This window comes from Megascapheus bottae, chromosome 16 (genome assembly GCF_031878675.1).
Source record: "Megascapheus bottae isolate mThoBot1 chromosome 16, mThoBot2.hap1, whole genome shotgun sequence".
Taxonomy (NCBI): Eukaryota; Metazoa; Chordata; class Mammalia; order Rodentia; family Geomyidae; genus Megascapheus; species Megascapheus bottae.
In genome coordinates, this window is record NC_143524.1 from 22,430,371 (window position 1) to 22,445,439 (window position 15,069).

At 39.1% G+C, this 15,069-nt stretch overlaps 1 protein-coding gene across 4 annotated transcripts in view; it reads left to right on the plus strand.

The window, feature by feature from the left end:
- Nucleotides 1–15,069, plus strand: part of LOC150053012 (uncharacterized) — a 132,533-nt gene that overhangs the window by 32,980 nt on the left and 84,484 nt on the right. The window contains exon 1 of one of the 4 annotated variants that reach the window (XM_090348929.1): nucleotides 984–1,060. The exons of the other annotated variants lie outside the window; for them this stretch is intronic. The gene's annotated coding sequence lies outside the window, so the exon portion shown is untranslated. Of the gene's footprint in view, nucleotides 1–983; nucleotides 1,061–15,069 lie in introns of those variants that run through there. 4 annotated transcript variants of the gene reach the window in all.

The following is a 15,069-nucleotide window of genomic DNA, read 5'->3' on the forward strand; positions in this document are numbered from 1 at the left end:
CATAGTTATTACAAATTTCTTATAGAAATATAGTACATACATACAGAATTCTGCTCTCAATTTGCAGTAAATCACAACTAGATTTTATTACACTAAATTTTATTTTGTAAATGAAACAAATGTGCTCGACTGAAAAGCACCATTTAGACTAAGATTTTTTTAAATTGCATTTTATTGTTGGGGTAACATATAGAAGGGTTAATTACATTCGTCAGGTAGTAGGTACATTACTTCTTGAACATTGATATTCTTTGTCATGTTTTTCCCCATTTTACCTCCCTAAGATCTTTCTTAACCTGGGTTTGGCAGGCCATGTTAATTGACTTGCTGGGCTTTTTCCCAGTACTTTCGTTTACAGTCCTAATACAACATTAACCCCCCCCTCCTCGTTTACACACACACACACACACACACACTACATATACACTCACACTAATTATATTACTTTTCATAGGAGTCAAAATTTGGGTTTCAGCTACATAGCATTTCAAGTCTAAATGGAATATTTATTAAAATAACTTATATATAATATACATTCATATACTACACACAAAGATATTTACATGTATATGCATATGCAAATTAAATGTGTATGCATATACATGGGTGGGAGCATACCTGTGCATAGTTTCAAATCACATCTCCTGGGATATTTTAGAAAGTTATCATTGGGTAAATGTCGGGGTTTTTAGTCCTTTTTGCCTCCTGACCCGCAAGATGGACAGAGAGTACACGCCCCTACTAAGACGAGACCGAGTAAGGAAAGGGCCGACTGGCCACTTTCACCCAACCCTCCCTCGCAGGAGGACAAAGAAACACGCCAGGGAGATCCGTCACCGCAGAAACTGTTTATTCCGGAAGTACATTGGGCTAATAGAAGATGCAGGAGCCAATCAGCACGAAGGTAGGCAGGGCAGGTAGGATGCGTGTGCTGTCAGAGAGGGTGGAAGTGTACGGGGCCAAATCCCAGAGGTAGACATCACAAACCACAGCCAAGGCATCCAACCAGGCGACAGGCAGGTTGGGCCCCAAAACCAGGAAGTATGCACTGAACCATGAGGTAGGCCATTTACTGTATTTGATTTCCTTGATGTGACGTGCTCCACAGGTAACGAGTCTCTTAAGGTATACCAGATGTCAAAATGTTGGTCATATGAATGAATCAATAAAAATGGATAATACATTCTCTTTAGAGCTTAGGAGGCTCAGATATTGGAAAGTCTAGACCCTTCTTTTTCACCAACTGATCTCTAATATTTTATTTTCATCCTCGGAGCTATTATTTTATTTGTGTGTTTGATTTTCATCCTGAGGCTTAGATAGTGATATGATGGGAATCTGGGGCTGTGTGTTAAAGGCACCATTGGAGGTAGTGAAAATTTTAAGAGGCAGAACTTAATGGGATGTGTTAGATTATTGGGAGCATTCTATTAAAGAAGATTTGGGGGACCCTGGTCCCTTCTTCCTTCTCTCTTGTTTGCTTTCCCACCCCAAAGTAAGCAATTTGGCTCAACCACATGCTTTCTGCCTCATGATAGACCCCATAACAATGGAGCCCATTGATCGTGGACTAGTACATCCAAACTGAGTTGCAACACGGCTTTTATTTGTGCAGGTAAATTGCCACAGGCTTTTTGTTACAGTAACAGACAGCCCACTAATACAGATGCTTCTTGATATGGATAACAACTGGAGCTGAGATTCCTAGAGTTGATTTGCCAATGTTAGGCACGTTCTGCACCCCTCAGTCCTCTCTATCACTGTTCTTCCTTCTTTCTCACCTCCCCCTGTCCCCCCCCCACCCCGTGCTCCTGGGAGTTTGCTAAGTCTATGTGCTGATTGGTGGAAGATGTTGGTGGAAGTATTGCTACATGGCATTACTGGTGTTTTATTTGCCTGTATTTCTGGGGAAGCAAAATGCTGGTGCCCCTCGAGTGGCCTATGATTGGCTGACATCTCTAGCACATTGCAGTTCTGGTGGGCTAAATGGTTTGGACTGTGAAGGTGGAGCTTGGGAGGGAATGGTGGTGGATGGGTGATTGGATTCCGAGGTTTGTCCTTGGATTGTTAATGTGGCAAGGAATGTGTCTCTCTCTGTACTAGGAACTGGTGGAGCTGTAGCTACTGGGAGTGGTGGTTCATTTGGCAACCATAGACTTTCATTCGTATGGGTTACTGTGAGTAAAATATTTTTTTAAATGATTCCTTTGCTTTTTCTGTAGGAAGACTGAATACATTGGAAAAAGTTGTGAGTGAAAAGCATACCTGGACTTTTTATCTTTTCTCTTCCCCTTTTTTTGTCCAACCCATTGATCTTTTGGCTATGGAGTGAATAAGTCCTTACACATAGGTCCTGTTAGAGTTTTGGGCTGTAGTGGGGTTGAATTTGTCATAGATCTCTTTGTTTATAACATCCTAAAAAAGCCAGGGACTTGTCTTATTTTGCTACTGGGTTCAGGTTTGTTACTTAAACTGTAAGATCTCACTTCAACAGAAAATTGAATAAGAGAAGACTTAAGCTGGATCTTTTCTGGTGACAAGAAAATTATCAATGCTTTTAAAATTCACCATTGAATTATAGAAACAGTGGGATTTTTTTCAACTCCTTTGGTGAAGACTGTGTTAATACTTTTTGCTATTAGTTGAGAAGATTCTTGTGGAAGGTTATAGAAGTGAATCACTGGCTCAGGAAGACTGATTTGACTTTCATCTCTTGAAGTTGGCAAAAAAACCCCACTTTTATTTCATTTTGAGAAAAAAGCCTGTATAACTTCTTTTCTGTGACTCAAACTTTCTGAATAGTCATTGGGCTTTAGAATGAGTGGTATAATACATTTTTGTTGCAATGAGTTGCTTAAATCAAGGCAGCCATTTTGAGTGTGAGAGCATGAACTAAAGAAAGAGAAGACATTGATCTTTCTGAACTTTACATGTGCAAGGTACGCAAGTCTTAGGAACTAACTTTCCTGTTAAGAGGAAAGAAATGGATAGTTTAAAACAATCAAAATTAATTCTTGCTTGAAAGCTTTCCAACCGACTGCTCAACTTGCACAGGCTACCCATAATTTTGAGCAAAAGTGGGTAGCTTTAAAGCTAGATTGTTTTCTCTGTTGGTGGGTGTAAATGTGTAGGAAAGCTATTTGTATCTTATGTAAAATTGTGTTGGTTGGCATAAGCATCTTTTTTAAAACAGCCTGGAGATAGAAGTCTGCATGAAAGACTTCAAAGTTGTCTCTTCCTGAGGACTGGAATTTAGTCAAACATGTTACTGTGAGATGAGCCACAATTTGAAAGAAGCACTTTGCATAGATTTCTCTACGAATTTGTATCAAAATGGGTTTGTAAAGGAGAGTTAAAAGTAAACTAGGGTGGTTTGGGGAGCAGGAAATATCTGGTGTTGAAATGTCATTTGGGGCTTGAATATTAGAACTGAAATGATAATATTTTTATTTCTCTTTTTATCTGTTACTTCTTTCTGAATTCATAATCTGTTCCTTTTTCATATTAAAAAAGAACTAGAATTGGACTAGTATAAGAGTGTAGAACCACTTAATGAGATTTAATGAAATTCTTTTTTTTGTCAGTCATGGGACTTGAACTCTGGGTCTGGATGCTGTCCCTGAGCATTTCAGCTCAAGAATATAGCCCTACCCCTTGGCCTGGGCATTGTCCTTGATCATTTCAGCTCAAGGCTGCAACCATACCTCTTGAGCTATAGCACCACTTTTGGTTTTCTGGTGATTATTTGAAGATAAGAGTCTCATGGATTTTTTAGTGCCCAGGCTGGCTTTGAACTACAATCCTCAGATCTCAGCCTCTTGAATAGCTAGGATTACAAATATGAGGCACTGCACCCAGCTTTATAATGAGATTCATAGAAATGGGTTTTTTTTTGTTTTTTTTTGGTTTTTTTTTTGCCAATCCTGGAGCTTAAACTCAGGCTCTGAACACTGTCTTTTGGGCTTTGCTCAAGGCTAGTGTTCTACAACTTGGGCCACAGCACCACTTCCAGCTTTTTCTATGTATGTGGTATTGAGAAATTGAACCTGGGTCTTTGTGTATGCTAGGCAAGCACTCTACCACCAGGCCAACCTCCCAGCCAATATTTATGTTTTTATGCTGATTTTCATTGTTGTTTACAGCCTAGTAACACAAAGTAACCATATTATGAGCTGCAAAAATGGTATTATTTGAGCTGGATTAAAGGTTCATATCATGTCCAAGTTTGTTTATCTAATTTAATTTTGTGTGTGTGCCTTGTGATATTTTTTAAATAATTTTTATTGTGATTAATAGAAGGGTTACATTATATTCACCAGATAGAAGGTGCATAACTTCACAAACATTGATACCTTTTCTTATGACATGGTCCTCATTTCCCTCCCACCCTCTCCCCGCTTATCTTGATTTCCCCCTTCCCTATCCAATTTTAAATAACCAATTAAGCACATATAAAATATATCAGATATCAAGGTGGAATATTGTAACAATATGAGATAACCAAGGGATGGCAAAAGAGATGAGAGATAACATAGTATATTAAGGACAACAGTCACTCATTATATGGCTTTTGTTTCCTTATCCTGGAGGTCCTTACATTTAGTGTTATACTATTCAGTCTAATGTCTTTAGATTTTGTTCTATTGTAAATCTCTGCTAGGAGAGCCCAAGGTTTCTACTGATTATGACAAATGAGGGAGAGTATTGGGCCTATGTTCCTTTGAGTCTGGCTTACTTCACTTAGTATGATTTTTTTCTAAGTCTTTCCATTTCCTTACAAATGGAGCAATGTCATTCTTTCTGACAGCAGCATAGAATTCCATTGTGTATAAATACCACATCTTGTTGATCCATTCATCAACTGAGGGACATCTGGGTTGGTTCCATATCTTTGCTATTGTAAATAGTGTTACAATGAACATCATTGTGCTAGTGGATTTAGTATGCCCTTGTTTCTGGACATTTGGGTAAATGCCTAGTTGTGGAATTGCTGGGTCATAGGGAAACTCTATGTTTAGTCTTTTGAGGAACTGCCATACTGCTTTCCATAGTGGTTGAATGAGTTTGCACTCCCACCAACAGTGTAGTAGTGATCTCTCCTGGCCACATCCCCTCCAGCATCTGTTGTTATTAGTTTTCTTGATCCTGGCCATTCTAACTGGAGTGAGGTTGAATCTTAGAGTTATTTTGATTTGCGTTTCTTTTATGACCAGAGATGTCGAGCATTTCTAGTTTTTTGCCCAAGGCTCATGCTCTACCACTTAAGCCATACCTGCACTTCCTTTTTCCTGCACAATTGGAAATAAAAGTCTTCAGATTTGTCTGCGGAGGCTGACTTTAAACTTGGATCCTCAGATCTCAGCCTCCTGAGTAGCTAAGATGATAGGCATTAACCACTGGCACTTAACTCCAAATTTGTTTCTTATTATTTTGAAGTGTGTGTGTGTGTGTGTGTGTGTGTGTGTGTGTGTGTGTGCACGCGCACATGTGTGTATACACCCAATCCTGGGATTTGAGCTGAGGACTTGGCACTGTCCCTGAACTTCTTTTGCTCAGGGCTAGCATTCTACCACTTGAACCACAGCTCTACTTCTAGTTTTATTTTTTTTAGATGTTTATTAGAGGTAAGAGTCTCATGGACTTTAATGTCTAGGCTGGCTTTGAACCCTGATCCTCTGCACTCAGCCTCCTGAGTAGTTAGCATTACACAAATCTAGTTCAAATTTGAGATTAAAAATAATTTGGGCTAAAAAAATCCTGCTCTCCAAACTGATATGTTGAATTGAAACCTTGGCACAACTACTCAAAGATAATAATAATAATAATAATAATAATAATAATAAAAAGAAGAAGAAGAAGAAATTCCCTTCTTTCCTTACTCCTGCTTTCTTCCTTTCCTTTCCCTAAGTAAGCATTAGCACTATAATTTAGCCTATGTTTATCAGGCCTTCTTTAACAATTGGAAATTTCCCTTCAGTTTGCATTCAAATGACATGCGTCCTTTACCAATAATGTGGAATGAGGAAAGGAAAATGTGGATACGTGGCTGTTAAATAGATGTAATCTTGACACTCATTTTGTGCTGTTTCTTTCATAGTTGGTTCAATCAGAAGAGCAAGATTCTAGTCTTGGTTGTGCCATTATCTGGCCATTTCACTGTGGTTATGATTCACTTCTTGGGGTCATATTTTACTTGTTGACGTGGTTGGACTAGATTATCACTCAAGGCCTTTTCTTGTTCCTTTGCATACGTTGTAGTTTCTGGTGCCTCTTTCTGGGAATATTTTACTAGAGCTTGTTTTCTATATGATTTCCTAGTTAATGGAGGATTTCATTTATTGTTGCAAGAATGAAAAGAGGTAGAGATTCAGTTGTACAATTTTTTTTTTTCTTAAAGCAACTGGAGAGTTGCTTCCTCAAAGTCAAAGAGATGAGTCAACTTGAAGTCTACTACTTCTCAGGCTGTTAATCCAGACAGGTCTTATCTGTCAGTCCTATCTGTCTCTTCCTACCCTAGCATTCTCCTTCCCCCTCTCCATCTCTTTCTTTTTACTCCCATACCATCTCATCTGTCATGCATTTGTTCAGTATTACTTTCTTCTATTTTTTGTCTTCATTAACAATATCCTGTTCAACCCATCATCAGCTCAGTGATATGATCACAGTAGTCTCAAAGCTGAACTTCCCACCTCCAGTTCTACCTTTATTTTCTATGAGGTAGTTAGAATGGTCTCATTTCATTCTTCTCTCTCCCTCACCCATACACTCTGGTGGTAAGCTCCTTCAGACACCTCTGGCATACCAAGTGCTTCCTACATTTTACATGCCCAGAATAGTCTCTTCCAACACATCTCAGCTTTCCCATCACCTCTTGACAGAGAATGTCCTCACCTAGGCAAATATTCTCTCACATTTTTTCTATCACTTATTTTCTTACTGGCATTTACAAAGGTTGAAATGTATTTATTTGCTTGTATAATGAGTATCAATATTAACGAAACTCAGTTGTGGGGAGGTGGGTGAGCTTTTTTTTTCTTTGATTCAGTAGAACTGCATTGTAATTAGAAGGTCTAGACCTCCTGCTGGATCTGAGAGGTTCATGTGAGTAGGAACAGAGGAAAGATCATGGATAACAGCCAGAAGGGAAGGGAGGCCTTCCACTGAAAAGCTTAGAAGAACTCGATATTACCTATGACTGCTCACATGTGAAGCTGGAGCCCAAGCTGAGTTTGGTTTCAGTGTCATAAGACCTTTGGGACATTTACTTAACTAAGCTGTGCTCAGACTGCCCAAACAGTGAGGTGATAAATACATGTTTTAAGTGACAAGTTTTAGGGGTCATTTGTTGTATTACAAAATTATTATTTGTGTAAAGCAGTTAGGAAAGAGAAAAAGAGGTAGGGAGGAAAGGGAACTAGAGAAGAGAGGGAAAAAGAGGAAGAGGAAGAGACAGAATGATCATTCTTATATTTTTATAGATATTAGACAACTAAAGCATTAATTAAATTGTTCCAGGAATAAAAAAATCACATTAAAGGAACGGGGTATTTTGCGGGGTGGGGGGGGTGGGAGGAGAAGGTAGAAAGCTATATTTGTCTTTCAGAGGGGTTTATTGTTAAACACTGGTGCTTTTATTGATCATTGCTTTTGAAATGAGGAAGAAATAAAGGGGGTTCTGAGCTACTACAATGCATCGCATTTGAAACGATACTAAAAATGATACTTGCAATAGAAGCGTCACATTGAATTTAGGGCCAGAAAATCTGGTAAGAGAGCCACACTGATCTGGGTGAATTCAAAATATGAAAATGAAGTATAGGTATAGGCGTTTGTTTGGTCATGCTGGAGACTGGCCCCAGGGCTTTGCACAAGTTAAATCAGTGCTCTACCACTGAGCTTTGTCTTCACCCAGCGATCATTTTTATAATCTTTAGTCAGACCAGTTGGCTGCTTCTGCCATACAATTGGAATATTAATGCAATGTATATTAAGGGCTGTCAGGAGGATGAATGTTAGTGTGCACATCCTCTGGGAGGAAGAGGAGAGGAAGCAGAGTGGTTGGGGGCATGTACTCTGGAGTCAGATGTACAGGATTTCAGTCTGGTCTCCATCATTTACCTGGCTGCATATCTGTATAGATACTCGCTCCACAGTGTGGACATGGTGAGGCACAGCTATAAGCTGAGGCTGTAGGATCTGGAGTTTGAAGCCAATCTCAGCTATGTATCAAGAACCTGTCTCCAAAAAGAAGCAAATAAATAACACAGTATTTGGCATGTCATTAAATGTTTCTACACTAAGTTTTTGGGTTGTGGCTGGAACCTTGTTAACCTTTTTGTTTAGAGTTGGTCTCAAATAGTCATCCTTCTGATCTTTGTTTCCAGAGCAGCTGATATTACAAGCGTGTGCCACCATTTCTATGCTGAGATCTTTCAATGTCTTACTTCAGTCAGTAGTTTGCAGTTAGCAAATAATGACAATTCGTTTTCCTTTAAGCGTAGGAAGTATGAGGTAGAGGGCAGGTTGTTATCATACATACTATGCATATCCTGGATATGTACTGTTGAATATATTTATATATTCACACACACACACACACACACACACACACACACACACACACACACACACGCTCCTCCATTATGCACCTAATGGCCAGGAAGGGCTCCTATGTTTGAAACTGAGAGAAAGACAAGGTATCCCACAGGATGGAAAAAATTGTAGGAAAACCATCTTAGGAAAATGAGCAGTGGAAGATTGTTCTAGACAAAATGCACAAAGGCTAACCTACATTCAAAGCATTTCCAAGTTTTCCTGTTACCTGAAACAAAACTAACTTCAGTATTTTAAGCTTTGAGATCATTTATTTATTTTTTCAGTCTCAAAATAATCTTGCCTTTTGTAAGCATTTGCAGCTAAAATAATCAGTTGAAAGGAGTAATTTTTCTCTTACCAGCTCAATGCTTGTGATGGAATTGAATTCATTATCCAGTTTCTAGAAAGGGATTTAAGCATATCAGAGACATAAATTAGTGTATTGCCAAGGAGCTGAAAAGTGTAAAAATTCTACAAAATCAGGTCTTCATGAAGAAGAGTGCAGAATCACCTAGGATATTTAGCAGTAGAGAAGAGTTTAAATGTAGAATATAAGGAACTGGGAAGCCTTACAAATTTGAATTCAGTATTTGAGTTACTTCTCTCCATTTATTCTTGATGGCAGAAGTGATTTTAATCATCTGATTTTTTGTTTTTGTTATTATTGTAGGGCTTGAACTCAGGGCCTAGACACTGTCCTTGAGCAATTTTGCTCAAGGTTAATGCTCTACCACGTTGAACTGCAGAGCCACTTCTGGTTTGCTGGTGGTTAATGGGAGATAAGAGTCTCACAGACTTTACTGCCTAGGCTAGCTTTGAACCTTGATCCTCAGATCTCAGCCTCCTGAATAGTTAGGATTAAGGTGTGAGCCACCAGTGCCCAGCATGTTCATCTGATTTTTCAAGTATCAATCTCATCAGTGAACCTGTTCAGGTGTCCAAGACTTAATCCTTAAGCAAAGCCATTGAGGGAACACTTCTTTGCTCATCCATTCATTGGCTCAGTCATACATCATGCATGAATAGATACCTGCTATTCACCAAACTGTAAGTGAGGCCCTGGGTTATAGTGATGGAAGAAACAGGCCTGAGATTTGGGAAGTGCTCAAATCCTGTAGAAACCCTACGGTGAAGAAACATACTTAACCTTCTCAGACCCATTATTTCCTAGACTTGGCACAGAACCCTTTCTTTATCCTCAAGGAACTATTCTTTCTTAGAATATACTGAGGGACCTGCCTCCTGGAAGGACAAGCTGACATTGGCTAGCAAGGATAATAAAACATGGCTTTAGAAGTTCATACTTCTTACTTGTAAAGACTGTGACAAAGGAGCAAGAGGCTTGATTTTGTCTGAAGTTATTTCCATTCTTTTGTGTTTGCAAGAGTCACTCTTTTTCTTTTTAAGGTTGGAAAGGAATAAAAATGAGGTTGACTGGGAAGATTTTCAATTTATTAAAAGTAATCAACAAGAACCTTCTTGCCATTCTTGACTTTCCATTTGGGGGAAAGAGATAAATGTGTTGAATATGCGACTCAATTGGCGCTTCTAAGCACTCTCCAACAAATCGAACTGTTCTGAAAGAGGAGGAACTCTGCCTTGTGGGGAACTGCAGACGTTTGTAAAGTGAAAACACTCATCAAAAATATATCAGTGCATGGCAAAAAAATTAATCCATGCAAAATAATGTAAGCACATGGTACTTTCAATTTTTACTGGCCTCACTACACGGTTATCTGCTCTTTTCTGGGAAATCACTCATCGTGATCACTTTGGCCCCTTTTCTGGGAGCAATCCAATGCAGTATGGATATTAATTAAATTTATTAAACAAATAACACAGCGACTCGGGGAAGCAGGGTCCATCTGCCAGCTCTGTAGACAGATCTCTGCAGAGACGCAGGCTGAATGGTAGTTAAAGCGAAGTTGCCTAGCTCAGCAGATGGGCTCTTGTCTCCAGTGAGGGAGATTTGGTGGCGGTCCAACAACTCTTTTCCCCCTCCAGGTTTTTGTTCCTTGCAACTGTGATCGAAGAAAACCCTCCTCTGTCTTTTCTCAGCCTTTGCCTCTCTCCCCCGCCCCACCCCCCCTTTGTTTATGTGAGTGATTTGTTAGAGGTGGGGGGAGGGTGGGCAAGTCCCGGCTGATCTCATTTTTGTGTCTGTGCTGTAAAGCTCAAGCAGAAAATAATTAGGAAAATGTAATCCCATTGACTTTACACCCCACTTGTGTACATTGCGGTGGCTCAGCCCCAAAATGAAGCCTCTGGATATATTTGTATTTAGTAAACAGCTCTATCTCCTGTGCTTGGAGGTTTGTATTATGTTGAGATTTTGATGCTCGATGTTCTTAAAATCATTCCTTCGATTCCTTCGAGATCACAGTGACTTTTAAATCATGAGACTGAAGGATTCCTGTTGGTTTGGGGTTCTCCCCGTCCTCCCCTCCCCCATTAATGTCTTCTTCTTCTGTTGGCAAGAGTCTAGGCGCCTTAAATCCCAGCTTCTCTCACCATCTGGGATGAGATGCCACTGATATACTATCAGCTCAACACATTGGTGATCCGTTGTCTTTTGGAAACCCACTCCTTTACCTTCCCCCACGCCTATCCAGAAAAAGTGGGGAGGTGCTCACTTCAGAGCCTTTCTATATTGAACAAGCACTTTGCTTTCAGTTGGTTATTACTTCCTGCGGATAATTGTTTGCCAAAGCCCACTAGGACAGCGTTTAATGGTAGATGGTTAGATTAATATAAGACTCCCCCACCAACCTTTGCAAAACATCGTTTTGTAGAAGGATCATTTATCTCTACTATGTCTTCTCACCTGGACAAATGCCACTGACGATGCAGCTATCCAAACCTTTTGAGGCAGATTTTGTGTGTCCTATAAATGGCTAAGATTTGAACTAAATAGATAGCACTTTGGGCTGTGTTCTGAAATGCCCTTGCTTCTGAGAGAGATGTCTGTTTCCAGCCAATCTTCTGGAGGACATATTTGCAGAGATAAAGGAACTGTGGAATAAGAATGTCCAATCAGAATGGATTCCCTCCTCCCCAGTATTCCCACTATGCTCTGCCAGCAGAGATCTTCTTCAACTCACAAGAAAGGACAGAGCTGAGAGTAGCCTAAGATGTATTGAGCCCTATGGATATAGGAGGCCAAACCCTGAATCCATCTTATAAGAAGAACTAACAAATTGGTCCTTTACTGAAGCATAAAAAAAATTTTAGTTGGCAAGATTATCCATATAGAATGGGCAGTTCATTTCTGGTGTAGCAGACTGACTTCTTCCTTGACATTAGCCCCTTGTTTGTGTCATTGGAATCCAATTTGAAACTTGAATGTTAGGAAGCTGGATGAAATATTTTAGTTCCTCTTTTTAGTCCCTTCTTGTTCTTCCCTGAGGGTCTCAGGGCCAGGGGGAACACACTAATATTAAGAATATGAAGCTGAAAGCCAATCATAGAATGTGTGAATAAACTCTGGCCTCTCCTTCACTATATTTGAAGTTTTTCTAAGGCTAAGGACTCATTGTAAAACATTTTGAAAGTCTGGATTCTTCTATTTGATTTATAATTCTTCTGGTTTAGAATTGGTGGGTAGCTTAAAGAATAAGACAGTTGAACATGAGTTTGCTGCTTTTAGACTTGTTTGTGAAAATGTGATAGAAAGGTATTCTCATTTTCCTGCTGTTTAAAATACTATACAGATTATTCATGCCATTTTGGGGGTAAGCTTTAAAAATTACCTCAAATATTGACATTAAGTACATCAGATAACAGTTTTGCTGGTATATTAGATATTTGCTCATCATGCATTTGTTACTTAATTTTCACTCAAAGCAAATTTCTGCCTTTGGTACAACTAAATGAAAACTCTTGTGTACTAATATGTTTGTTGTATATAAACAAAACAATATGCTTTAAAAAAGAGCATGAAGACATGTAATGTTGGCAAATAGTTGGAATTTGGTGGAGATCTTTTTCTTTTATTAAAGCTCTGCTAAAGATTATTGTGAACTCTTAAGATCTGTCATTACTCACCAAACCTTTATGGAATTTGAAAAGGCTCAGCTCAAACGATTCTTGTGAAGTGGCTGGTGAAAAATGTTTGTTTACCAGTGAGTCAGAGGTGAACTAGCAATTTATTTTTCTAATTTGTTGGGAGTCAAGATCGCTAGGGGATGGAGGGAAGACTGAATTTTGAATTCATAGGCTATTTACCACAATGTCTGTGGCTTCCTCTCCTTTTACCCTGGTGTACCTGGGCTAATTTTGTTCTCTGATTTAAATCCCCATTGAGCTGCTCTGGCATCTCAATTTAAGAGCAGATTGGACGTTGTTTTTCAAAGGGAATTGCAAGTGTTTCACTCTTGTCTGAAAACAGATTGTGGCTTCCTTTGCAAGATGAGCTTAGAAATTATATATAAATCTCAAGGTTTTCTTTGTATCAAAATGTTTTCAACCTTTGTGTCCACACATTAGTATAAATGAATAAAACAGAGGGAATGCCAGGCAAGACCCTGACAGATAGTGTGTGTGTACATTTCTGATTGGCTGCCTGAGCCTGCCATTCTGTGGAACACATTTTGTTTACCCTAGGGCTTCAAATTGCTTTATTGCAGATTTTGCAGGCAATGTGGCAACTTGGGACTAAATGCACCAAAAAGCCTTTTGATTGGGAACAAAAGTTAGCATTCTTTTGTAAGTAATTCTTTTAAACATCTAGAAATGTATAACAAGTGACAATTACATAACATAGTTGAAAAAAACCATATAGATATATAGATGTAACTTAGATATCCATAGAATCATTCACTAATAGAAAACTGAAAACCAGTGAAATATCCAGTACACATATACTGAATAAGGATTTTCTGTGACATGGAAAGAATTTATAGTACAGTAATCCTGGAGGAAGTGACACTGACCAAGATGCATTGTATTTGTAAGTTGACAATTGAGTTGAAGCTCCTTTGAACAACTATTCAAGGTTAATTTAATGAAAAATAATAAAAGTACCTTGTTATCTGAAGCCCTCTGCCTATCCCAAGATCCTCAAATGTTCAAGTCCTTAATGTAAAATGGCATAGAAATAGAAGTTCTTTAGAGATATATCTGAGAACAGAACAATGAACCCATTAAAAGCTGTTTAAAAGGAAAATGGAATGGAGACAGAGATCAAAAAGAGTAGAGAGTAAAGTATATAGAGGAGATGAATTTGATTAAAGTACATGGTATGCACGCATGCATGGAAGTAGTATAATGAAGCCAGGTTGTCCAATTTTTATATGCTAATAAAAATTTTAAATGGCACAGTATTTATAAATACTGTGTATGAGAAGTATATTTTTAAAATCATCTCTGGATTATGCACAATACCTACTACAATGCAAATTCTGTGTAACTAGTTATAGCATTGTCTTGTTTAGGGAATAACAAAAAGAAACAGTCTGTAGATAGATCTTAAAATCAGTTTAAAGTTGTCTCAAAGATAGGATAGGTACTTTTTAGATGCTGTCCACTCTTGATTTCCCTTCCTTACCCTTCCCTTCCCTTCCCTTCCCTTCCCTTCCCTTCCCTTCCCTTCCCTTTCCCTTCTCTTCCCCTCCCCTCCCTTCCCCTCTCCTTCCCCACCTTTTGCTTCTTCTCCCCACCCTTCGCTTCCCTACCCACTTCCCTTCGCTTTCCTACCCTTCTCTTCCTTTCCCTTCCTTTCCATTCCTTTGTGGAGCTTGCAGTCAGGGCCTGGGAGCTGTCCCTGAGCCTCTTTGTGCTCAAAGTTAGTGCTCTACCACTTGAGCCACCGCAACACTTTTGGTTTTTGAGTGGCTAATTGGGATAAGAGTCTCACAGAAACTTTTTTTTTGCCCTGGCTGGCTTGTAACTGCCATCCTAGGATCTCAGCCTCCTGAGTAGCTAGGATTACAGGCGTGAGCCACAAATGCCAGCTGATATATTTTTCTTTCAAGGGCTCAAAGTTTAAAAATATTCGGCCCTGGGCTCTTCTGTTACTCATTTCCTTAATGAGCATTTTACAGAGCAACCACATTTTAGAATCCATTTCTGGCTTTATGAAAGAACTGTCTCCAGGATTAAATGCTGTATATTGTTGAAGCATGTGCATGATTGCTTAAAAGGAGGACTGGAGAGGACCCAGGCATGTGAGCTCAGGATGAGAAATCCTGACCTTTCATAGCTCATGACCTGAAACTAAATAGAAGGCACCAGGCTATTACCGTCCTTAGTGATCTCACAGTCGGCCTTGGATGTCTCAGTTATATTTCAGACTCATATTTCTGCTACCCACTTTGTATTATAAAGCTTTCCATACTCCCAGACACAATAATCATTGATTGCTCATTTGATTTGAATTGGTTTTGATTAGATTTGATGAAATAATTGTGTTTTAAACCATGGGCATCTGCACTTCCCTGGTCTAAGAATCCTTTATCACTGCAGTGATTTCAGTTC